This window comes from Hyla sarda, chromosome 1 (assembly GCF_029499605.1).
Source record: "Hyla sarda isolate aHylSar1 chromosome 1, aHylSar1.hap1, whole genome shotgun sequence".
NCBI lineage: Eukaryota > Metazoa > Chordata > Amphibia > Anura > Hylidae > Hyla > Hyla sarda.
In genome coordinates this window covers 222,783,511-222,810,630 of record NC_079189.1, presented here as the reverse complement: position 1 = coordinate 222,810,630, position 27,120 = coordinate 222,783,511, and the positions used below count along the sequence as shown (strand labels likewise).

At 39.7% G+C, this 27,120-nt stretch overlaps 1 protein-coding gene and 1 long non-coding RNA gene across 3 annotated transcripts in view; one reads left to right on the top strand and one right to left on the bottom strand.

The window, feature by feature from the left end:
• LOC130364788 (uncharacterized) overlaps positions 1-14,609 on the top strand; it is a 31,390-nt gene extending 16,781 nt beyond the window's left edge. Inside the window, exons 2-3 of the long non-coding RNA XR_008891894.1 lie at positions 11,481-11,573; positions 14,503-14,609. This is a non-coding gene — a long non-coding RNA (uncharacterized LOC130364788). The remainder of the gene's footprint in view (positions 1-11,480; positions 11,574-14,502) is intronic.
• The window catches only part of FRAS1 (Fraser extracellular matrix complex subunit 1), a 596,246-nt gene that overhangs the window by 463,739 nt on the left and 105,387 nt on the right, over positions 1-27,120 (bottom strand). The window lies entirely within an intron of this gene.

The window sequence follows — 27,120 nt, the reverse complement described above, 5'->3', positions numbered from 1 at the left end:
CTACTAAGAATGGCCAAATAGCTGAACAAGGTCATGTTTATGCTTATGCTCCTTAACAGTAGCTGTTGCCGGCTTATTCTCATAAACTGTAGCCTGCAGAGATGGTAGGACAGCGGAAACAGACAAGTCAGCTGTGCTTTGCAATCTGGATAACTCCCATTGAGTTTAATAGCAGCTGTGCAAATGGCGTAGTCCCACGAGCTATGCTCATTATGGAACTTCCAGAGTTATATAAACAACATAGTTCCTGGTGCTACACCATTTGCACACCTTCCAATAATGTTAATGGGAGTTATGGAAAATCATATAGCATAGCCAACTTGGCAGTTGTTCGCACCTGACCATCTTCACCAGCCACAAAACAGGCTTGAGATGGACGGACAGCCATCTTTAGCCTATTGTACTATAGAAACACAATAGCATGTCATTTAATAAAAATGTATTTAAATAAATCGTATATAACTGATCTAGAAACTATCTTTTTATTCTACTATTAACTCATCTAAACAGAATAAAGACAATTGCATTAAGGGTTGCTGAGCCAAATTAAAACATAAACCCCCAAATAAAAGCTTCAACAACAGAAAGTATGCAAAAATATTAATTGGATTATAATAAAGTTTTTATGTAAAGAAAACATACATAAAAAAAAACAAGATAAACAGATATAAATAGATGCAAATAGATATAGCATCAAAATACACTCACAGGGGTAGCAGTGGGCAGACACATAAATCATGAGAAGTACAAACAAACAGTAAACCAGAAGTGTGGTAAAAGATCAAAGAAAAAATAATAGCAGATAGAGTCATACTGCAACATTGCCTGGGGGTGATTAAATAGCACAAAGAACCCTAGCAACAAGTACATGGAAGCATGTAACCTGCCTGACACAATTTCCAACCACTACTACATACGTATACCCCAGTGTATGCTTCGCTCTCCTCATTTTGTCAGGGGGCATGGCTAAAGTATGGGACGACGGGATACATAACTAAGCTATCCGCCAATCAGATGGAACCTCATAATGATAGACCCATGAGGACGTGCTGTGTGGCCAGTATAGACATGAGATAAATGTACACATCTGTAAAACACACGTCAATTGCACACACAATGCCGATGAAGTTCCGCCATCTAGGGCCGATGTCATTACCTGGCACCTTGTGTTCAGTGCGACACATGATCAAATGCTCTGCTGATAGCAACGGTAGAGCAGCGGGAGCATCACCACTGTTCTGACCAGTGGGTGGAGGATGCTAGTGGTCACCAAATAACCAGTCACATGGGGAAACACTCCAATCAAGAGAGCTCAGTATTGTGATACTGTATGAATGAAATAGAGTATATACCAGCCTGGAAATAGACAAAACAAATAAAGAATGTGGATCAAAGGACATACACAAAGGACAAAGACATCAAAGTGTAATAATATTAAGTGCAAGTGCTTCAGTGCAAACAAAATGGGGGACATTTATCAAAGCATTTAGTGCTTCTTTTTGTCATAAAAAAGATACATGTGCAGCTCCTCCTTTTTTATGCAAATTTTTGTAAAAAAAAAAAAAGGAAGAGTGCTTATTGTGTGTCAAACCACTATTCTAATGATGAAAAAAAAATGTTTATGCTTTAGACTTGTAGGTGGCAATGAGACAACATGTACCTGTTAAAGTATCTATCAGTCTGGAATGCAACTCACATATAAAACCAACCAGCTGATACATGCAACATCTTCTACTGAAATTTAGTGCAACCTAGAATTTTGTAAAAGGGGTATTCCAGGAATTTGACTATACTATAGGGGCTATAAAGTTAGTGTAGTTCATAATATAGTATCTGTACCTGTGTGTGATGGTTTTCTCACAATTCTCTGTGATTTTCACCCCAATATTTATTTTTAATAGCATACAAAAATGACTGTTGACTCAGATTGTTCCCAGGTTGCAATGCGGCTGAGACCTGACTCACTAGTCAGCTGATGACAGGGAGCCTGTCTGCTTCAATGGGTGGAGGGATCGCTTGGTGGGAGAGAGATCAATCTGCAAATAATGCAACAGCTGTAGGCACCCTGATTGAAAACCAAAGGTCTTTTGAATGGATGCAGCTCATTTATGTTTCAATGGGTGGGGTGGCTGATGTGTGGGAGGGAGGAAAATTGAATTATGGGATTTGTAGGCAAAAAAAGAAAACTGAAATAGGAAATACCAGTTCACAAAAAGCTAGACACAGTGTTATGGTAATCTCACAACATTGCCATTTAGACAAGCGCAGATCCTTCCTAAGCATGTCCATTACTGCCTGCCAGGTACGTACTAAAATCACCTTATGGTGGATAACCCCCTTTAAGTTTAAGTTGCAACCAAATGTCAGATTTGCGAAATCACCAGTCTAGACCTTCTATGAAGTTGAGGAAGTTATTCCTTATATAGATTGTGTCTCTTCGTATTCCCAGCACTCTTCAGTGATCACTGTACTATGATGCTCAGTAAGACAATGCACAAAAAAGGCTATTAAGTTCATTACTAATAGCCTTTAAATCTCTTAAGAAGTTGAGCAGTCAAAAAGGTCATTTGAATCTTTTGAGGTATTTGAAGAAGGCATCTCTTGACTGCCAGATTTCTGTGTTGCCAGTGATAAAAGTTAATAAAGCTTTCTTTCTTTGAAGAAATTTCCTTATTTAACTATTCAGTCTTACTAACCTGTCCTAATTAATTCCAACAAGGATTCTGGGGTAAAGGGAAAAGAAAAGCAAAGTTATGTTGTATGTGTGTATAACAAACTACATTTCCACACTATTTATTTTTGGTGTGTTTTTTGTTTGTTTTTTTTATTATCAGAAAACACAAACTGCAAATGCATGCTATCAATGCTTAGAATGGAACATATAAAAATTACTTCTGAATTTATTATAGACATACATATCTACTACTACTCCTACCTCTGAAAAATGAAAGAAGCAATCTGATTGGTTGTCATGGGCAACTTGTCAACTTTTTCTCAGCACAAGTCTAGATAAGTGTAACTCTAGCAAAATTGACTGTTCCCCAAAATACTTTTATGAGCTGTACCTACTAAATGGGTACTGTTAGATGTAAAAACTTCTAGTATATGATAGAGGACCAAAAGTTGTGCATATATGAAATGCTTTATTATTTAAAATATGTTTATATGTTTATAAATAATTAGTAATCTAAATTATATTATGAGTCACTAGTGGTCCTCGTATATAACAGATGTTAACATGTCCCTGTACCAAAGATGTGTGTGTCTTGGGCATACTGCGAGCCGGGACAACATTTACAAAGTTCACATGCAGGAATGTGTACAGAAGCTCCCCTAGAAAAAAAAGCTCGCATTTCATTAATTTAAAGCGCCGTGGCCCTCATTTCATTCATTTAAAGCTACGCGGCCTGGAGGAGAGGGGGGATGAGGGTTAGAGAAATCTAGCAGCGCCTGGGGGTCATATATGATTAGTTCCTGGGGGGGGGGGGGATACCGTTAAATACTGTGGAACCGCCATAACTTGCAAAAATACCATGATGTGCATTTTTGATCATACCCCCCAGCCCTAAATTAGGCATTCCCCTACATCAGATTATTAGGAAAAGACAGCATGCTGTCTATTCACACAGGCAGAATTTCCACCAGCAGAATTCCGCCTTAGATAAAAACTCCATACACTTCTATAGGTTTCCGCATTCCCGTTGATGGAATTCCGCAGTGTCAACGGGAGTGCGGAAACCCATAGAAGTGTATGGGGTTTTAATTTAAGGAAGAATTCCGCCAGCGGATTCCACTGGCAAAAATGATGCGGTGTGAATAGACCCTTCTACTATGATTAAGAGGAATTCTGAAAGGTATTATTGTTAGGTCTATATTTCATGTCAATAAATGTTGGATCTGCACTTATGAGGCACAAAGGAAATGTATCTTTTTTGTTGTGCTGTATACCCTAGATACGTAACACACCAGCCTTGGACCAAGGGTAAAATAAAAGGTTATTTGCAGACCCAGTTCAGCTATCCTTTTTGTCTTCCTAATTAATAGACAATATTACACTACGTTGTACACCACTTTTCAGAATCATGGACTAAGACTGGACACTGAAGCACCGAATGAGCAGGCAATTCAATCAATAAAAGTTCTAATGAATCTTTTCCCATAAACTATATATCAATCTGCAAAGCTCTTCCTTTTATTGATAAAATTATGCTTGTAGATTAAACATTTCATGGTAACAGGTTCTCTTTAAGTTAAAACAATGATCAGTAACCAAACATCAGGGATGTGTCAGTGAGACCAGAGCATTCACCCTAATTTATAACCTATAAGCGTCCATTCTTTATAAGCTCTGTGCTTTTTTTTCCTTTAGACAAATTAAAACAGGGGAAGCTGGGAAATTTCTTTCATATGAGAGAAAATAACTACCTCCTCCTAAGGTTTTAGTAGAAATCAATTTAGCTGGCAGCCTAAGACACAATTAAAAGCAAAAAAGATTAAACACCAGATTAAAAAAAAAAAAGGCAGAGTTATTATTAACCATGAGACACATACCTTAAACAGTTTTGTAAACGTTCTAATCTGTGGAACCAATAAAGGGTTTATCCTATAAACCCTCTTATCATGCAAAATACATGCATACACATAGTGAGCTAATATAAGACCATTAAAAGGGGGAAAAAAGTGTACTTTTCTGCTGCCAATTCCCTGTTGAAGGGGTACTCCACTGGAAAACATATTTTTTTAAATCAACTGGTGCCAGAAAGTTAAACAGATTTGTAAATTACTTCTATTAAAAAATCTTAATCCTTCCAGTATTTCACAGCTGCTGCAAGATCCACAGGAAGTTCTTAACTTTTTGAATTTCCTTTCTGCCTGACCACAGTGCTCTCTGCTGACACCTCTGTCCATTTTAGGAACTGTCTAGTTTAGGAGCAAATCTCCATAGAAAACCTATCTTACTCTGGACAGTTCATAAAATGGACAGAGGTGTCAGCAGAGAGCACTGTGGTCAGACAGAAAGGAAATTCAAAAAGTTAAGAACTTCCTGTGGATCTTGCAGCAGCTGTGAAATACTGGAAGGATTAAGATTTTTTAATAAAAGTAATTTAGAAATCTAACTTTCTGGCACCAGTTGATAAAAAAAAAAAAAATGTTTTCCAGTGGAGTACCCCTTTAAGACCATTCTAACAGCACAAGACTACATTGTCAGTGCTTCTTGTTCTATATCCCAATACACAAGAAGTGTCCATTTATTTTGTGGGGAAATGGAAAAGAAAAAATGCAATTTTACAACTTTTGGAGGGTTTTGTTTTTACTCAGTGCACTTTACGGTAAAAATGATATGTACTATTTATTTTAAGGGTCAATACGATTAAAATGATACCCATGTTTACATGCTTTTCTATTATTGCACTACTTAAAAAAAAATTTTTACTTTTTAAATAAAATAAGTATGGTTTAAAGGGGTACTCCCGTGGAATTTTTTTATTTTTTTTAAATCAACTGGTGCCAGAAAGTTAAACAGATTTGTAAATCACTTCTGTTAAAAAATCTTAATCCTTCCGGTAATTTTTAGGGGCTGTATACTAAAGAGAAATCCAAAAAAGAAATGCATTTCCTCTGATGTCCTGACCACAGTGCTCTCTGCTGACCTCTGCTGTCCATTTTAGGAACTTTCCAGAGAAGCATATGTTTTCCATGGGGATTTTCTCCTTTTCTGGACAGTTCCTAAATTGGACAGCAGAGGTCGGCAGAGCACTGTGGTCAGGACATCACAGAAAATGCATTTCTTTTTGGATTTCTCTTTAGTATACAGCCCCTAAAAAAATCTGGAAGGATTAAGATTTTTTAATAGAAGTCATCTACAAATCTGTTTAACTTCCTGGCACCAGTTGATTTAAAAAAAAAAAAAAAGTTTTCCACGGGAGTAGCCCTTTAACCCCTTAAGGACCGAGCCCTTTTTCACCTTAAGGACCGGAGCGTTTTTTGCAATTCTGACCACTGTCACTTTAAACATTAATAACTCTGGAATGCTTTTAGTTATCATTCTGATTCCGAGATTGTTTTTTCGTGACATATTCTACTTTAACTTAGTGGTAAAATTTTGTGGTATCTTGCATCCTTTCTTGGTGAAAAATCCCCAAATTTGATGAAAAAAATTAAAATTTTGCATTTTTCTAACTTTGAAGCTCTCTGCTTTTAAGGAAAATGGATATTCAAAATAATTTATGAGTTTTTACTTTTGGAAGACACCAGAGGGCTTCAAAGTTCAGCAGCAATTTTGAAATTTTTCACAAAATTTTCAAACTCGCTATTTTTCATGGACCAGTTCAGGTTTGAAGTGGATTTGAAGGGTCTTCATATTAGAAATACCCCATAAAAGACCCCATTATAAAAACTACATCCCCCAAAGTATTCAAAATGACATTCAGTAAGTGTATTAACCCTTTAGGTGTTTCACAGGAATAGCAGCAAAGTGAAGGAGAAAATTCAAAATCTTCATTTTTTACACTCGCATGTTCTTGTAGACCCAATTTTTTAATTTTTGCAAGGGGTAAAAAGGAGAAAATTTTTACTTGTATTTGAAACCCAATTTCTCTCGAGTAAGGAAATACCTCATATGTCTATGTTAATTGTTCAGCGGGCGCAGTAGAGGGCTCAGAAGAGAAGGAGCGACAAATGGTTTTTGGGGGGCATGTCACCTTTAGGAAGCCCCTATGGTGCCAGGACAGCAAAAAAACTAGACCCCTCAGGGAACGTAACAAGGGGTAAAGTGAACCTTAATACCCCACAGGTGTTTCACAACTTTTGCATATGTAAAAATTTTAAATTTTTTTTTACCTAAAATGCTTGGTTTCCCAAAAATTTAACATTTTTAAAAAGGGTAATAGCAGAAAACACTCCCCAAAATTTGAAGCCCAATTTTTCCCGATTCAGAAAACACCCTATATGGGGGTGAAAAGTGCTCTGCTGGCGCACTACAGGTCTCAAGAGAAGGAGTCACATTTGGCTTTTTGAAAGCAAATTTTGCTCTGGGGGCATGCCGCATTTAGGAAGCCCCTATGGTGCCAGAACAGCAAAAAAAAACACATGGCATACCATTTTGGAAACTAGACCCCTCGGGGAACGTAACAAGGGGTAATGTGAACCTTAATACCCCACAGGTGTTTCATGACTTTTGTATATGTAAAAAAAAAAATTATTTTTTTTACCTAAAATGCTTGTTTTCCCAAAAATTTTACATTTTTAAAAAGGGTAATAGCAGAAAATACCCCCCAAAATTTGAAGCCCAATTTCTCCCGAGTACGGCGATACCCCATATGTGACCATAAACTGTTGAACTTGAAATACGACAGGGCTCCAAAGTGAGAGCACCATGCGCATTTGAGGCCTAAATTAGGGACTTGCAAAGGGGTGGACATAGGGGTATTCTACGCCAGTGATTCCCAAACAGGGGGCCTCCAGCTGTTGTAAAACTCCCAGCATGCCTAGACAGTCAGTGGCTATCTGGCAATACTGGGAGTAGTTGTTTAGCAACAGCTGGAGGCTCCGTTTTGGAAACAGTGACGTACTAGACGTTTTTCATTTTTATTGGGGAGGGGAGGGGGGCTGTGTAGGGGTATGTGTATATGTAGTGTTTTTTACTTTTTATTTTATTTTGTGTTAGTGTAGTGTAGTGTTTTTAGGGTACAGTCGCACGGGCGGGGGTTCACAGTAGTTTCTCGCTGGCAGTTTGAGCAGCGGCAGAAAATTTGCCCAGCTCAAACTTGCAGCTGGATACTTACTGTAATCCTCCGCCCATGTGAGTGTACCCTGTACGTTCACATGGGGAGGGGGGGGGGGGGTAAATACCTCCAGCTGTTGCAAAACTACAACTCCCAGCATGTACGGTCTATCAGTGCATGCTGGGAGTTGTAGTTTTGCAACAGCTGGAGACACACAGGTTGTGAAACACCGAGTTTGGTAACAAACTCAGTGTTTTGCAACCAGTGTGCCTTCAGCTGTTGCAAAAGCTACAACCCCCAGCATGTACGGACAGCGGAAGGGCATGCTGGGTCTTGTAGTTATGCAACAGCTGGAGGCATACTACATTGGCTGGGGATGCTGGGGATTGTAGTTATGCAACAGCTGGAGACACACTGGTTTGCTACTTAACTCAGTGTGCCTTCAGCTGTTGCAAAACTACAACTCTCAGCAGTCACCGACAGCCAACGGGCATGCTGGGAGTTGTAGTTATGCAACCACCAGATGCACCACTACAACTCCCAGCATGCACTTTAGCTGCAAGCTGAGAGTTGTAGTTATACAAAAGCTGAAGGTACACTTTTCCATAGAAAGAATGTGCCTCCAGCTGTTGCAAAACTGTTGCATGCTGGGAGCTGTTGCTAAGCAACAGCAGGAGGCTGTCATTCACCTCCTGCTGCTGCTCCACGATGCCGCCGCACAGGTCAGTCCCTCGCCGCCGTCGCTCCTGGGGCCCCGATCCCAACAGGGACGTCGGGGATCGGGGTCCCCAGCACCGGGGGTCGTCTTCCCGCACCCGCTCACGTGCTCTGGAAGAGGGGCGGAGCGGGTTGCGGGAGTGACACCCGCAGCAGGCGCCCTGATTGGTCGGCCGGGAATCCGGCCGACGAATCAGGGCGATCGTGAGGTGGCACCAGTGCCACCTCACCCCAGCTGGCTCTGGCTGTTCGGGGCCGTCTCTGACGGCGCCGATCAGCCAGTAATTCCGGGTCATCGGGTCAATGGAGATCCGATTGACCCGGAATCCGCCGCAGATCGCTGGACTGAATTGTCCAGCGATCTGCGGCAATCGCCGACAAGGGGGGACATAATGACCCCCCTGGGCGATATGCCGGGATGCCTGCTGAACGATTTCAGCAGGCATCCGGCTCCGGCTCCCCTCCGGCTAGCGGTGGGGGCCGGAAATGCTCAGGGCGTATCCATACGCCCTCGGTCCTTAAGGACTTGGAAACGGGGGCGTATGGATACGCCCTATGTCCTTAAGGGGTTAAATCACCCTATTCTGACACCTTTCAAATTTTTCTGTATACGGGGCTGTATAAGGGCTTACTTTTTGCATTTTGATCTTTAGCTTTTATAAGTACCACTTTTGTGTATATTTGACTGTTTGATAATTTTTTTAATTTCATTTTTCTGGGATGTAACGTAGCCAAAAAGCAACAATTTCTAACTTTTATTATTTTTTTTTTACATTTACGCCATTCACCGTACGGGATCACTAACATATTTTGATAGTCCGGACATTTAAGTGCCAATACCAAATATGTTTCTTTATTTTTTTTTATGCTTTTTTTATTTAATATTTTTTTAGTAAAATAGGGAAAAGAGACTTTACATTTCTTTATTGGGGAGTGGCTTTAAAAAAAAAAAACACATTTATTTTACATGTCCCCATGGGGACTATTTTTAGCAATCATTATATTGCTAATACTGTTCATTGCTAAGCATATGCATATACATAGCACTGATCAGTATTATCATCGATCTTCTCTGGTCTGCTGGAAAGCAGATCAGAGAAGAAGACGTCCAAGAGAGCAGCTGAGGCAGGTGAGGGGACCTCCGTCCGCATCTTGGCTCATCTGATCCTCGCGCCGTGATGCTGGCGATCAGATAAACCACTTAAAGTGGTGCACTGCCACAGATGCCGGGATCTGTATTGATCACGACATCTGAGGGGTTAATGGTGGACCACATCGCAATATCTGATGTATGTCATTACCAGCGGGTCCCTGGCTGATGATAGCAGCCAGGAACTGCCATGCATGATGCAAGCACTACTCCGGTGCTTGCGTCATGTACAGTTAATAAATCTACGTACTAGTGCGCCAAGTCCCAGCGCATCAGGGTGTATATTTATGTTCGTTGTCTATAGCAAACCTCTTCTGGCACTAGTTGATTTGAAAACATTTGTACCCCTTTAAGGTATTGAAGGGATCCCCTCAGCAGGTAAATAAGGGTGTAAATAAGCCCATGGCTAGATAGGTTAGTCAAGCAAATTCCAGCCAACCTTTCTTTTTATATAGTCCTTTCTATTGCAGAGATAGCCAAGGGGGCATTCCCCAGCATGGCCAGAGCCTGGGTGAGTCCAGCCCATGTCCTCTAGTCAAACAGGGTAAGTGGATGAAAGGGCCGGGGGAGCAGTAATAAAGAAGACATGGGCTAGACTTACTTGGACTCTAGCTGTGGTGGTAAATGCCCCACATAGTTACTATGCAAATGAGGCTTTAATCTGGGCACTGGAAAGAACAATGCTGTGCCCAGAATCCTGATGATTAGCCCTATCAAGCCGTTTTTACACCCCTGCTTTTATATTGACAGGTCAGCTTTAATTAAAGCTCATTTTTCAGTTCTATAATGTTGTAGGCTATATAGCTCAGATGTGGTATTGGTTTACATCTTTGTCTTGTTAACAAACATAACATATCGGTTTACTGTGATTTCCAGTGATGTACTGAGGACCAGAGGCAGAAGCTTAATTTTACTTATGTAACAAAAAGCTGATTTATTTTAACTTCTGGTCATTGTCATTGCATAATTTAATTATTGCTGCCTCTTGGTTTAGAATTACAGTAATGTTTACCTAATAAACTACATCTTAAACCGTACAGACAGCAGCAGCTAGATGTTATAAGAAACAACCAGACTGATGCTAATGGCAGATAAAAAAAGACAAGTCATAAACATAGAAAACAAAAACTAAACACAGGAATCGTGTCCTAGTGAACAGCATGATTGGTACGGTAACCTAAACACAACTAAACCAGCTATATGTTTACCTAAAATAAATAAATGTATATGTTTAGCATATTTCATAAAAGGTTAGCAGTATTATAAAAACATGAATTGTGAGAAGTATGAACTAACAATATCAACAAGAAGAAATAGGATTACCATTGATATGTCTTTCCATATTAAAGCTTTCTAGTTTTTATTTTTGTCCCCTTAACCTGAACCCATACAGACCACTGAGATAATGAGAAGTTGAGGTTACAGCTGTTTTTCTGAAAATGGTAGGAGGGTTCATTAAAAACATTTTTAAGGCCATATTTTATGGTTCAAAAATGTTCTTAAAAAAACGGTCCAGCTTTTTCTTCGCTTTTAAGAGGTTTAGTCAGCATTTTCTGCATTCTAAAACCTAGATAAAGTTATGGTCCAAACAACATCTTTTTACATTTAGGACCAAACTGCATGCAAGTATATGTGTCAAAATAGAGTACTGTAATTAGGTATAAAAAAAAAAAAAAAAGGATCAACAGTACAAAGAGCTATTTTACCATTTAGTTAAACAGACTTATTTGGACATAGGATGTCCATTCTTGAGTTACTTTACAATGCCCAAAACAGCCCAAAAGAATAGTTTGAACATAGGTTCACGAAGACAATTTTTAGGATAGGCTATTAAAGTAGTTGATTGTAAGTATGGTATAACAGCTAAAACCTCTTTATTGTTTACCTAGCTCATCCTAAGGAGAAGCTGTGCCTGGTACTGATCAAACACTGATGGCCTGAACCCCCCTTTCACCTAGACAGTGGCAATCAGGGGAATACAGGTAAAGGAGGACAGCATGAAGTAGATGTCAGCAATGGGAACTGTCGTTTGCTATCCAAATGGGCTGCTGCTAAAAAAAAAAAAAAAAATAGAATAAAAAAACATGGATACTCTTGTTGTGCTGAGAACAAGCACATAAGGAGCAACAATGTGATAATAAAGTAAACAAACATTTAGAATGTAAGGTAATGTTTTGCTGCTTTGTGGGTAATGTCTGTGCAGCATTCTTTCAAGTTCTTTGTTCAAACTCTGTAAATGATGTGAAAAAGCAGGTCTTGGATATTACAAACAAGCTGATGGAAATAATATTGCAAACCAGAACCCTCCCCAGAATCTTGCCTCCTCCAAGCTACATTATTTACATCAATCCAGAAAATATATTCATCCTTATACTTACGATTTTGTCTCCTGTTTCGTTCCTCTATCACCATTTAAAAGTTATATAAAGTGTCCCAAGAGTACATTTCAGGTAGCCTGGTATAATGCCAGGAAGTAAGGGTGTTGGAACAATCATCTAAAATCTGTATAATGTCAATTACATTTTTATTTTACGTTTTGTTTTTATAGTTTTGTTGCCTGTGTTAGGCTAAGTTTCTCCTTTTTTTTGTCCTGTGTTTTTTGGTTGGAAAAAAACGCAAGAAAAAACGCTACAAAAACTGCAGCGCAATTTCCTGCATCTGGCGTTTTTTCAATTGTGTGGAAATTGCACCTTGCCAGTTTTTTTGGTACCCAAAATTTGTTGGGTACCAAAAAAAAATAATAGAAAAAAAAGGATGTGTTAGTGATGGAAAAAAATTTATTGAATGAAATTTACATATTTTATAACAACATTTTAATTAATTGTTAATAAAGTGTGTGTGTTTCACTTTTTTTTCTAAATTTTTTAAAAATTTTTTTTAGGTAGTACTACTACTCCCAACATGGAGCAAGCTCTGCTCCATGCTGGGAGCTGTAGTACCTGCATTAATAGACAGATTGCAGCGAGTGAAATTTCTTACACCTACTCCCAACATGGAGAGTGTGCTCCATGTTGGAGTAGTAGTACCTGCAGTTAAGGAAAGATCACAGTGGATGTCACTCCTGACACCTGCTATGATCCTCCTGTATAAGGTATAGATGCGGGCGGGCGCTCTTCTATGGTCCCCTGCACTGACGTATATATACACCTATTCATATTTCCCACAGAGTTGTGATTGGCTGGAGCCATCTGGCCAATCACAGATCTCTGCTGGAAATATGAATATGTGTATATATACGGCAGTGCAGGGGACCATAGAAGAGCGGCCAGTCGCATCTATACATTATACAGAAGGATCACAAGGATCTGTCAATTAGTACATACACTACTACTCCCATCATGGAACAGTGTACTCCATGCTGGGAGTAGTAGTACTACCCAAAAAATGTAAAAAATAAAGAAAAAAAAGTGAAAAACATACACACACTACATTTTTATTATTGTCGGCTACATTTTAGGTCCTCGTCCTGTGGATGGTGCGGGAGAAAATATCTGACAGTTTTCCTTTAGTACAAATTTTTTTATAAAAAAGAAAAATTTCTTTATATACAATTTTTTCCTTCATTACTGTATCTTTTTTTCTTCTTTTATGGTACCCTACGAAATTTTATTAAAAAAGGTATCTCCATCACTTTTTTGGATCACTAAAGTCCCAAAAAAGAATAAAAGCCGCCTGCAAAAAGCCAAAGTTAAAACCCACATATAGTTTCTCTTGCCATTTTTTCACTCCCATAGGCTTCTATGGGAGAAACACGCCACGATTTTGACAAAAAATTTGCCAGTGGTTCAACATGCTGCGATTTTGGAAAACCGCCAAGGAGCTGAAAAATGCCAAAAAAAAGAGTGAAAAAACGCCAAAAGGATTTAAAAAAAAAAAAACCAAAGTAAAAAACGTCAAGTGGAATAAGAATTTTACAGAAATTTAGAGCTAACATTTGGCTGCAGCGTTTTTTGGCCGAAAAAACGCCATGCGGCAGAATTGGCGTTTTTCCAAAAAGAAAAAACAATTAGAAAATAAGCCTTAGGGTATGTCTAACCATCTCCAGAATCTCTACAACCAAAAGCGGCATGTTCTATGACTGACTAAAGCCTGGTTCTTTTGACTGCAGTCACATATGAAGCAACCATTCCTTGTCTACCATCAGAACTACATGTCATATTGCTATTCATATTCATATTTACTTATTGCTTTTATAATGGGTAGTTAGATAAAAATAAATAAATAAAATAAATAAATACTGTACTTCAAGCCAAAACTAAAACTATGACCGCGTTCCTGAAACCTTACGGGTAATAAAAGGGTGCAGTCGAAGCTCAGTGCGTTAGTAAAAGTCTGAAGTGAAACTAATGCAAGAACTGATCCCAAAGTTCTCAATGGGATTGTTTAAGGCATCTGGTGTATCAGTAAGGACGATGGAATGGTCCAGACACCAGATAGGAAAAAATCTCCTGCAGCATTTTCCTACTTGGCTCTGAAAATTCTGTAGAGGAAAATAATAAAAATGAGCCTGATGGCAACTAATGCATACGCTTTTCCTCACCTATTTGTACTGTTGACTTCTCCATCTGCCTGACATGGGGAGAAAATCATTCCAGTTAGCTATATTACTTCTCATTTCAATACTTTTTGTCACCACTGGATTTAAGTCTGCCTGTTTACTTATAAATAATTGGATTTGGACTGAAAAAAAAAAAACTATAATAATTTACAAATAAATAACACTGCACACGAGCATCCACAGGCTAGTATAATCTACTATGTCAACCTATGATTAGGAAATAAAAATCATTTTCTACACTTATCATCCTTGCAGTGCCTTGATGAAATACCGGTTACTATAGTAACAGTAAGTGTCTGCTACATTTTGGTACTTTCTCTAATTATTTTTACTTATTGTTTCTGTACTGTAAGGTAGAAGAAGAAACCTAAAGTTAATCACTAGAATGATGAGGCTGCTACTCTGATGTGACATATCTCTATAACAAGTCAGAAAATGGATTTTCTGAATGAAGGCACACAAATACTTTAACAATAAAAATGTATTTACATTTGTGTCTTAGTCATTCATTTGGTATAGTCTCAGTACCCAATCTTCAGGCATATACATGGTTAGATCCTGTCACATTCTTAGAAGGTGGTCATCATACAACTACATTTGCCAATATACATTAACCCCTTAAAGGGTAGCACCCACCAGCCCTCTTTTTTTTTTTTTTTTTCTGTCCCTGCCTATTGCCCTTCTATCCCTAACCCCCTCCCTGCCTTTATTTTTATATTTATTGACTAATAAATGCCATTTTGTCTGCCTGGTAGTGTGCTCACTACCAGGCAGACTTCCCCAGCAGGCACCACGTCACTGATGCCTCCTGGGGGCGACTTCCACCCTTAGTTCTAACAGGGTGCCTCCAGCTGTTTCAAAACTACAACTCCCAGCATGTCCTGACATCTATCGGCTTATAGGGCATGCTGGAAGTTGTAGTGGTGAAACAACTGGAGGCACCCATTCATACCAACCCCCTCCCCCCTCACCTCCGGTCGCTGCCGCCGTCAGCAGATGGGGAGAAGAAGCCGGGACCGCGAACTCTGCGCAGCGGAGAAACAGGGAATCCGGATGCAGGATGTGCCGGGGAATCCAATTCGGTTACCGGAGTCTGCAGAGAGTGTGTGGCCGCCATGACACCAACTGGGCTGAGGTACAGGCTGTGTGCCTGCTGCTGCCAGGGCGGCTGCTCCTGGACTTTACTGCGCTGGCTTCCTGCCTGTTTGATTGACAGACAGGAAGCCAGCGCACAGTGAAGGAATTTCGACTCATTGCCAGGCTGAAATGAGTCGGAATTCTGTAGTGACGTCACTGCAGAATGCATTAAGTACTACAACATATCAATTTTTTGTTTTCATGACAGTGCCTATTTAAGGACTGAGCGTTTTTCCATTTTTACACTTTCGTTTTTTCCTCCTTACCTTTTAAAAATCATAACCCTTTCAATTTTGCACCTAAAAATCCATATGATGGCTTATTTTTTGCACCACCAATTCTACTTTGTAATGAGTGACATCAGTCATTTTACCCAAAAATCTAAGACGAAATGGAAAAAAATCATTGTGCAACAAAATTAAAGAAAAAACACAATTTTTTAAGTTTTGGGGGCTTCTGTTTCTACGCAGTACATTTTTCAGTAAAAATGACACCTTCTCTTTATTCTGTAGGTCCATACGGTTAAAATTATACCCTACTTATATAGGTTTTACTTTGTAATACTTCTAGAAAAAATAATAACTACATGCAGGAAAATGGTTTGAGGGCTCATTTTTTGCGCCATGATCTGAAGTTTTTAGCGGTACCATTTTTGTATTGTTCGTACTTTTTTATCGCTTTTTATTCATTTTTTCAGGATCTTAAAAGTGACCAAAAATACGCTATTTTGGACTTTGGAATTTTTTTGCATGGACGCCATTGACCGTGCGGTTTAATTAACAATATATTTTTATAATTCGGACATTTCCGCACACGGAGATACCACATGTTTATTTTTACTTACTTTTTTTTTTAAAGGTAAACTCTCATCAAATAAACTTTTGATATATTTTAGATTAATGAATGTTGAATAACTTTCCAATAGCATGTTAATGAAAAATATGCTTCTTTCTATTGTATTTTTACCGATCAGTCCTGGCAGCAAACATTTCTGACTCATGCTGGCGTCCTAAACACTCAGAGCTGCAAGCCTGCTTTGTTCACAGCCAAACAGGCTGTGAACAAAGCAGGCTGGCAGCTCTGAGTGTTCTCCTTTGTGAACAAAGCAGACTGGCAGCTCGTAGTGTTTAGGACTCCAGCATGAGTCTGAAATGCTTGCTGCCAGGACTGGTAGGGAGACCCCTAGTGGTCATTTCTTCAAAGTGGAAAATTAAGTAGAAAGAAGCATATTTTTTAATAACATGCAATTGTGAAGTTATTCTGCATAAATTAATCTATAATATATATCAAAAGTTTTTTTGATGAGAGGTACCCTTTAATGGGAATAGGGGCGCGATTCAAACTTTTATTAGGAAAGGGATTAAATGATCTTTATTAACTTTTTTTCCCACTTTTTTTTTGGCAATCTTATAGCACCCATAGATATATTGTATCAAGATTGCACACACTGATCTTTTACATTGATCAATGGTTTCTCATAGGAAACCATTGATCAATGATTCTGCCGCTTGACTACTCATGCCTGGATCTCAGGCACTGAGCAGTCATTTGGCGATCGGACAGCGAGGACGAAGGTAGGGGACCCTCCTGCTGTTCTACAGCTGTTTGGGATTAAATCGCGGCGGTCCTGAACTGCCCCCTGAGCTAACCGGCAGAGTTTTACTTTCACTTTAGACGCGGCGATCAACTTTGAATGTCGCGTCTAAAGAGTTAATAGCGCACGGCACCGCGGTGCCACGCGCAATTAGCCACGGGTCCCGGACACCTGCTGTGGCCCCGTGTTATACAACCGGAGCAGTCTAAGGGCGTACAGGTATGCCCTAAGTCCTTAAAGCGCAACTGTCATGATATTTTTGTGTAATAGCCTGCACACAGCCTTTGTACTGTGTGCAGGTGTTGTGTACAGCAATTATTTTACCTCATATTACAGGCTTTCGTGACGCTAAAAAGTTCTTTTTAATCAAAGCCACTGGATAACTCGCTGCAGCTCGCATGTTACATTAGTTGAAGGGCGCATGTGCTGGGACCTGTGTGTCAATCACACAGCGGTCCCAGCACTGAGATACAAAGTGGGTGTGTGCGTGGGCGCTTTTTAGCGTCACGAAAGCCTGCAAATATGAGGTAAAATAATTGCTGTACACAACACCTGCACACAGTACAAAGGCTGTGTGCAGGTTATTACACCAAAATTTCATGACAGTTGCGCTTTAAGGAGTTAAGAGGGCTGGTCAACAAAGTTAATTTTTAGCGCACAAAGATTCAGTACCAATATCACAGTGGGTAAGAACACTTTTAGTATAAAGAAACAATACAATTATGCTCCAGGAATTTATTATTGTAAGCAAAAAATCTTACAAGATATAGCTTGCTGAGTGAAAAAAAAAACTAAACAAAATACACTGCACGCCCAACTATCAACTACAGATTATAATAGACGTTCTCACTATTTTACAGCAGGTCATTTAACATACAGCACAAGATGCAATTTGTTATTAATATAAAATTTCCCAGTGAAATATATCACACATTAAATAAATGAATTGAGAACCATGATAACATGCTATGTTTATTGAGATGTTACTAAAAGAATAGTGACAGTGTGCCTTATTACAAACACTGTTTGTAGTTGGGTATTATTTCAATGACGCACTAGGAAAATTGTTCTAACTCTTGTAAATTTGCAAACATATGCTTAATTGATAGTTTTATATAAAATAAGGGAATAGAAAACAACTGAGCATAGCAGTATTAAGCTGTTGTCTTCTGTACTCCGTAATGATTACATCTGTATTTTGCATCTTTTTTAAAAACAGGGGGAGATTTATCAAAATCTGTGGAGAGGAAAAGTTGCCCAGTTGCCCATGACAACCAATCAGATTGCTTCTCTAATTTTTTAGAGGCCTTTTCAAAAATGAAAGAAGCAAGCTGATTGGTTGCTATGGGCAATTTTTCCTCTGCACAGGTTTTGATAAATGGTCCCCATAGGGAGCACTTTAATAACGCTAATAATGCTTTGTGCAGCTCACCGCTTTTTCTCCCAATGTACCCATACACATGAACCCTCAGATAGGCTAAATAAGTTAACTTATTTCAGGAAGTAAAAAATAGTACCCTAAAAAAATGAAATGTTTTATTTAAGTACTTTGGATCACATGCTTTGTTAGCAAAAATAATCAATATGTATGGCTCTATAATAGGGTAGTGTGACATTTCTTCCATGGTGCAAATAAGGCCAGCTGGGGAGATTTATCAAAACCTGCCCAGAGGAAAAGTTGCAGAGTTGCACATAGCAACCAATCAGATTGCTTCTTTTATTTTTAACAAGGCCTCTGCAAAATAAAATAAGCGATCTGATTGGTTGCTATGTTGACTATGGCTCACAACCTTATGCAGGTTCATAACATATTGATGATAAAAATTGCAGCGAAGGTTAAAATAAAGTATACTTTTTATAGTATTACAAGTATTATTTGACCTTGTAAACTTTAGCAGTTTCTTTTAGAATAATTCATTTAGGCTTATTTGGTAAAACGGTTATAAAACTACATGCTCTGTTGAATTTCAATGCAAATTGGTAGATGTTTAAAAATATATGGGTCCATTGCTTCATTTCTTCTTCTTGCTAATGTGCAAAATGAAAGAAAAGCTTTCTGTCCTGGGCTGTAAAGTGCGAGACATATTATAATTTACAGGAACAAATCAGAAAGGAAGCTCCAGCCTTCCATTACCGAACATCAGGGAGAGAGGTTCAAATACTGCTCAGAGAAGAAAAGGAATTGTAAAACTTTACAGCCCAAGGACGAAACATGAAGTGTGATTTAGGGCTGTGTTCAGATGGGCTGAAGAATATGTTTTCTGCTGTATTGTTCGATTGTACATTTTCTTATCCACCTTGGCACACAAATGCTGAATTGCACGCTCTGTAATAAGAACACAGCAATTGTTTGTGCAGACACCGCATGACTAGCACAGTGCACGGGATTCTTTCTTTATGTTTTTTTTAATTGGTCACACTGAAAGTTGACATTGCAACTAGAAATGTTAATGCAAACGGCAGCCTAAGGTTTCCTGATGGTCTGAGGGGAAACTGCAGGGAATATGAAACTAGTCAGTCTTTTAAGAAAGCTTCAGCAGCTAAAATAATAATGTAAATAATAAAAATACAGTAATAATGTAAAAACGAAATATACAATAACAACTAGTTAATTAAATAAATAGGAGTCCTCAAGAGTTTGCAATCTATGAAGAAGTAAAGGTGGCAAAAAAGACAAAAAAAAAAACATACACCCAAGTTACTAAATATAAAGCATTCACAAATCGAAGGAAAATGAAAGCCAACCACTCACCATCTCTTGTCTTCAGATTTCTTTATTATCTGAAATACTCAAACAACATTCTGGGGAGAGGGACAGATACCAAGGCTGCGAGTACAGACAGGGAACAAGCTCCGTTTCGCATCTCTCCCCAAAATGCTATGTGAGTATTCAGAATAATAAAGGAATCTGAAGACAGATGGTGAGTGGCCATCTTTCACTTTCCTTCGATTTGTGCATATTTCCATTCTCTGCTTAGCCAGAGAACCGCTATTTGTCCATGCTGCAGTAGAAGCATATTCCCAACACCATTGTCTCCTTATTACCACAGTTGACGAACACACCTTTTGACAGACTTGCATATTAAATATAAAGCTGCAGTGAGCCAGTAACCAACCAGTATCTGTGTAAGCATATATATAAAAAGAGATCAGTTTTCAGAGGAATAAGACAGAAGAGGGAAGGGGTAAATGGAGAAGAGTTAGTTTCAGGAGTGTGAAAGATATGTGTAAAAAAGATCTGTGTATGGGGTTTTTGTATTTTTATTTATTTTTTGAACCATTTGGACACTTGAAAAAAGTAAGCCCATTTATGACTTTTTTTTTACCCACACTTCTTTATAAATTACAAGCTCTTGAGTAATCTGCTATACCAGGTAGATTCTGTCAGTGGGTTACCCATCACAGTCCAATTTAGTCCAATTTCAAACCAGATAAAACTTCATAGGCACTTTTGGTGAGGATTTGATTCAGGTAATGGATATAACTATCAGTCAGCAAAACAATAGAGTTACCATTGTACCATTTAGAAATTATTGTGAGGGAAACCCGATCCTTTTAGCCACATCTTGCCATCCTCAACATGTTGTACTATTACAGATTTTTTACAACATATAGTCAACGGTTGAGTCGTCAGATCTATCTTGTAACGAACACCTCCGATCCTGAAATAGGATTATGATCTTTTTAAATTAATTGATGGAGGGGAGCAAGTAGTTTCTAGGTAGGAACCCACATTGGGAACAATATTGTCTCTTCTCATACCGCCTGGAATTCACACCCACTTTGCTTTCTCATGTAGGTATCTACAAGTGTGGGCAAAGAGTACGCTCTACCTGTGTAATGGCAGTTTATTTGGTTTTGCATTTTTCTGTTTAGATATGTATTCACACACTAGTTTGTTCTGAGCAGTTTGCTATTCTCCCTGGATTGGGAATGGTTAATGCTCAGAACCAATGAGATCTCGGGTGTGTCTATTTTAATCAGAGTTCTCCTGCATTCTGGGGCTTATTATTGTGCAATACACTTCCAAGTCAGCTTGAACATGCACCTTGTATTTATCCTGTGATATATACTGCTCAAAAAAAATAAAGGGAACACATAAACACAATGTAACTCCAAGTCAATCACACTGAAATCTCACTGTCCACTCAGGAAGCAACACGGATTGACAATTTCACATGTTCTTGTGCAAATGGAACAGACAACAGGTGGAAATCATAGGCAATTAGCAAGACACCCCCAATAAAGGAGTGTTTCTTCAGGAGATGACCACATACCACTTCTCAGTTCCCATGCTTCCTGGCTGATGTTTTGGTCACTTTTGAATGCTGGCAGTGCTTTCACTCTAGTGGTAGCATCAGACGGAGTATACAACCCACACAAGTGGCTCAGGTTGTGCAGCTCATCCAGGATGGCACATCAATGCAAGCTGTGGCAAGGAGGTTTGCTGTGTCTGTCAGCGTAGTGTCCAGAGCTTGGAGGCGTACATCAGGAAACGTGGAGAAGGCCGTAGGAGGGCAACAACCCAGCAGCAGGACCGCTACCTCCGACTTTGTGCAAGGAGTAGCAGGAGGAGGCACTGCCAGAGCAATGCAAAATGACCTCCTGCAGGCCACAAATGTGCATGTGTCCAAACGGTCAGAAACAGACTCCATGAGGGTGGTATGAGGGCCCGCTGTTCACAGGTGGGGGTTGTGCTTACAGCCCAACACCCTGCAGGACGTTTGGCATTTGCCAGAGAACACCAAGATTGGCAAATTTGCCACTGGTGCCCTGTGCTCATCACAGATGAAAGCAGGTTCACACTGAGCACATGTGACAGACATGACAGAGTTCTGGAGACGCTGTGGAGAACGTTCTGCTGCCTGCAACATCCTCCAGCATGACCAGTTTGGCGGTGGGTCAGTAATGGTGTGGGGTGGCATTTCTTTGGGGGGCCGCACAGCCCTCCATGTGCTTGCCAGAGGTAGCCTGACTGCCATTAGACCCTCAGACCCCATGTGCGGTTGGCCCTGGGTTCCTCCTAATGCAAGACAATGCTAGACCTCATGTGGCTGGAGTGTGTAAGCAATTCCTGCAAGAGGAAGGCATTGATTCTATGGACTGGCCCGCCCGTTCCCAGGACCTGAATCCGATTGAGCACATCTGGGTCATCATGTCTTGCTCCATACACCAACAGACTGTCCAGGAGTTGGCGGATGCTTTAGTCCAGGTCTGGGAGGACACCCCTCAGGAGACCGCCACCTAATCAGGAGCATGCCCAGGCATTGTAGTGAGGTCATACGGGCATGTGAAGGCCACACACACTACTGAGCCTCATTTTGACTTGTTTTAAAGCACATTACATCAAAGTTGGATCAGCCTGTAGTGTGGTTTTCCACTTTGATTTTGAGTGTGACTCCACATCCAGACCTCCATGGGTTGATAAATTTGATTTCTATTGATAATTTGTGTGTGATTTTGTTGTCCATTTTGTACATTCAACTATATAAAGACAAAAGTACTTCATACGATTAGTTCATTCATTGAGATCTAGGATGTGTTATCTTAGTGTTCCCTTTATTTTTTTGAGAAGTGTATCTTAGTTTTAGCCATTGTTAAATAGTTTTGTTTATATATCTTTTAATCTGCTTGGTTTTTAGAATTAGCATGTCCGTTCTGCTTAGTCTGTGTTCAGACTGTGGTAGTCTAGGGTTACCTGTGCTCTGTATGTAAATTATTCCTGTTTGGTATCTTGAAGTCTGTTCAGACTCGACCGGTTTTAGTCTTGCTTGTTACCTGTGCTCTGTAAGTTATAATTCCTGTTTGGCATCCTGGAGTCTATTTAGACTCATCCGGTTCTAGTCTTGTATCTTGTAAGATATCCTGTTTTTTACCTTGAAAAATATCCTGACCGGTGTTCCTCTACGTTGTAGTTTGGTTTTCTTGTATCCGTTTTTATGAAGTTCCTGTTAGTTTCTGTTCTGTGTCCCAGTATGAACAGAGTCCTATGTTCCTGATCAGCTTAGTGTTTTTCATTCAGTTCTTCCGTCCATCCCCGTCATCTCCTGGATTCTGTTGCATACCTGTGCCATACCTAGTCTTGTTCATTTTATCATGTATGCCGTTTATCTGGATTCTGGTTTGTGAACTGTTTGTTCATACACTATATTCTGCCCTGTTAGTATTTGTATCCTGTCTGGTTTATGTGTTCTGGTTGTCTGGTAGTTTTCCGATTTCTGTTTCTGGCCCGTGACAGACTATGTATATTACTTGTTTTTACTCCACTGCGCTTTGGCACAGGCAGGGACCGGCTCCAAGTTATCGATTCACCGCTTAGGGTGTAGGCAGGGGGAGTGTCACTAGGGACAGCTTAGGGCTCACTCTCCCTGTCCACCCAGTCAATCATGACAACCTGTACATTAAATGCAAACCACAAACTGGTTTACATCCACAGTTCACTTTTAGCTATGATATGAAGACTTATGTTATGTGACTTACTGACTTTTAAGACCCCTTTCCTTCAGACGTTATTTTTGACAGGGCGCCAGTGGGTCCCGACAGATCCCATTTACTATTATGGGGTCCGTTGGGCGCCATTGTTTTCTGACGGGATTAGCGGGAGGAAAAAATGTTGCATGATGTATTTTTCCTACCACTATTCTCCTCGGGATCCCCGATGGACGTCACACTGCTGTGTCACAACGGCAGTGTGAAAGAAGCCTAACATGAAATTTTGAAGTACCAAGTTTTATGCTGGAATCCACCACTGCTGGACATTCCTTTACACACAGTCTGATTTACCGGACCAGGGTACCAACACACAACAATCCCACGATCAGCTGATTGGTACCCTGCTGCAATTAAGGTTAGATGCTCGATGCTGTTCATATTATGTATAGTGGTGGTGCCAGGTAACTGCAGCTAAGCTCCCATTCACTTCACTTGCTTCCGGCTTTGTTCTCTACTATATATGCAAGCACCATGGTTCTGTGAAACAGCCGATCCTCAGAAATGCAGGGTCTTTGTTTTCATACATTTCCAAAAAATAACAGAGGGCAACAGAGTTATAAGAAAATATATGAGGGGCATTAAAAATGTTTACACACCTTTACATAAAGTGCAGAAAATTTTTAAACTTCCTCCTATTTATCAGTGTTGATAATTTATGGCAAATGCAAAAATAAGTGGTAGGTCCACTTCAAAGATGTTGTTCCATGAATAAATATTAGAAAGATACACCAGTGGGATTCGAATGGAGTGGTGGGTTGCGCATGCGTTTGGCCACTCTATTTTCTACTCTCTATTCAATTCATTGTCCCATAAACAATGAATTAAATGATAGCACACATGCACAATCCACCTCTCTAATGTGATAGTGTTATGGATAATAGATACAAAATGAAGATCATTCTCCTAAGGTCCCTTTCACACTATAAAATTCATCCATTAAAAAGATCTGTTATAAACGTCCCTTAGAAAAGTTTTAAAAATGGATGTTAAACATCAGTTACAAAATCCCATTCAAGTCTATGCGATTTTTTTTTTATTATCCGTTATGACCCGTTATAGCCCATCATGAATAACGGACGTTGGTTGTGACGGAAGAATAAGATATGGGTTGCATCCTGTACTACGCCCTGTGTGACCATCCATGTGACCGCTCAAGGTTGATGTCCCGCTCCAAATTAGGTAATACGTGGACAGAGAAAAACACACACTGACTCTCACATTGGGTCAAAGCAGTTTTTTTCTGGTTTATTGTATTGCGTACACACAAGATATATCCTTCAGTAGGGCTTAGAACATTGTGTAAGCATTCTAATTGGTTAGCAGACTACTTAAGCACTGCATCATATTTTCTGGGCCAAAAGGGATGGTCACACAGGGCGCAGTACAGGATGCAACCACCATCTTAGAAGAATTATCTTCATTTTGTATCTATTATTCATAACAATAGGAGACTCTGGTCCCCATTCTAGAGGTTGCTGGAAGTCCCAGTGGTTGGATCCCACCGCCCTTAAACCCACCCCATTCATCAATCTTTTCCATGCAAAATGTAAAAAATTCAAACCAGATTCACTGGAAAAATACTCCTGTATCTAAATATTGATTGTTACATGCCCCAAGGTATTTTTTGTATGCCCCTAAGAAAGTTAATTTAATGTTTCAGAGCTGGTGATCACACATGCTCAGCAGCTTACTATTATCATCTATTTCTCTTGTACATGGGCAGATGAGTAATTGTTGCTATTGTACAGACCAGTCGTATCTGCATCTTCTCTTTGGAACTTGAAACATCAAGTTATGTTTTACAAAGGAACCAAAGAAACAGCACAAGACAGAGCTATTTCTAGACACAGGAGCATTCTGCTAAACAATTTCAATAGAAAACCGGTTTGTTTTGCTTGATCTAAAAGAGTAAATTAGAGTATAATATCAGAGTAGACCAAGTTGTAAAACCTAGGGTTACTAAGATATTCAGTAGGGCTGCACGATATGGGGAAAATGTGCGATTGCGATTTTGGGCCTAAATATTGCAATTTCGATATGCGATGCGATATAATAAAAAAAAAAGCTAAAATCCCGCCATTTCATGTTCAATTGCCTCCATTTCACATCTACCTACCCATTTTATGCCCACCGCCTATTTCACATCTCCCCCTTGTCACATTCCCCCCGTCACATTCCCCCCCTTGTCACACACCCGTCACATTCTCCCCCCTTGTCACATTTCCCCCCCCTTCTTGCATCCCCCCTGTCAAATTTCTGCCGCCCCCCCTCCCCTCCTGTCACATTCTTGTACTGCAGCAATACGGATTTCAAATCTTCCGCGGGCCCCGGGAAACCTAGTGTATTGCTGCAGTACAAGACCTTTCCCCATCAGCTAATCACTGGCTTGACACGTGACACCACTACGGCCAGTGATTGGCTGAAAAGGGAAAGGTCCTACTGCCTGTACTAAGAAGAGAGGAAACGCCAAAGCGCACGGAGACATAGTTAGTACGGTCGAAAATCGAGACGAATCTGCAGGGACCAGGACTAGGTGAACAGAAGGTTTTTTAATTTTTTTCTCCCTGCGCCCTTAACTTAGTGGGGTTTTTTTAGCAGGGTGTCTCCAGCTGTTGTGAAACTACTACTCCCAGCATGCTCGGACAGCCTTTGCCGGTCCGGGCATGCTAAGAGTTGTAGTTTTGCAACAACTGGAGGCCCCCTGGTTGGGAAACACTAACTTTTAGCATTTAAATTCATTTTTACCTGCTCTGGCCGGCCCCCGCCACGGGAGCCAGCCCGAGCAGATAATCGCGTGTTTTCCAGGGGGGCCGTATCGCTATATCACAAAAAGCAAAAATCGCGATTCGATTGCTTTTGCAATATATCGTGCAGTTCTAATATTCAGGAAATGTACACCCCCTCAGCACTCCAGGCTGCACTTTCTGTGTTTTGGCTTCGGTCCAAGGTCTGTGTATAACATGGGGAAAATGTGCTCTTGATCTTTTTTTAAGCACAAATAAAACATAGAAAACTATTTATTTATTAACGAAGTATATTAGAAATATTTTTTATTTACCATAAGAAGTGCAATAGCAAAAATGAGTTTTAATGAGAGTGACCATTTAAGTCTGTATGCAATAATGTGAGTTAATGGCTTGTAATTTGCAAATACTTGGTTGAGAAGCTCAGTCTCCCTCTTAATTCCAAACAAATGGGAAACCACAGTATGGACAGTTTACACTTGTTTATGGATAGGAAAATTCATCACCCAGAACTAACTACTGTTTGCAAACCTTTACTATTTTCTCTATTCTTTTTTATTGTATCATTGACATTGCATGCTATATTTTCAAAACAAAAAGAATAAGCAAAAAAGTCTAACTAGGGAATGTCCACTTAATTTACCAGCTTCTAAGAATGTGCAGTATTTCCGTGGAGAAAGGAGCTGAGGGGTTAAAATGCCATTTATACTGAGCCAAAATGAATTTCTTCTTATGAAGGGATTATGATGTTATCAAACAATACAATGAGAGCACTGTTGAAAAGGGTTTCAAGAAAGCATTCTTCAATTTCTGTCTATCTAGTCTTAAGGAAGGTGCTGTAATGTATTTTGTTACAGATAGTACCTCAGTCATCATAACTGCACATAGAAAATGATACCTTTCTGTCAGCATATGTCATGTCAGAAGACACAAAATCAACAGAAAACAACACCGGAGGTTTTTCTGTTATCATTGACTAATGTCTCTTGATCTTATTAGGAAGC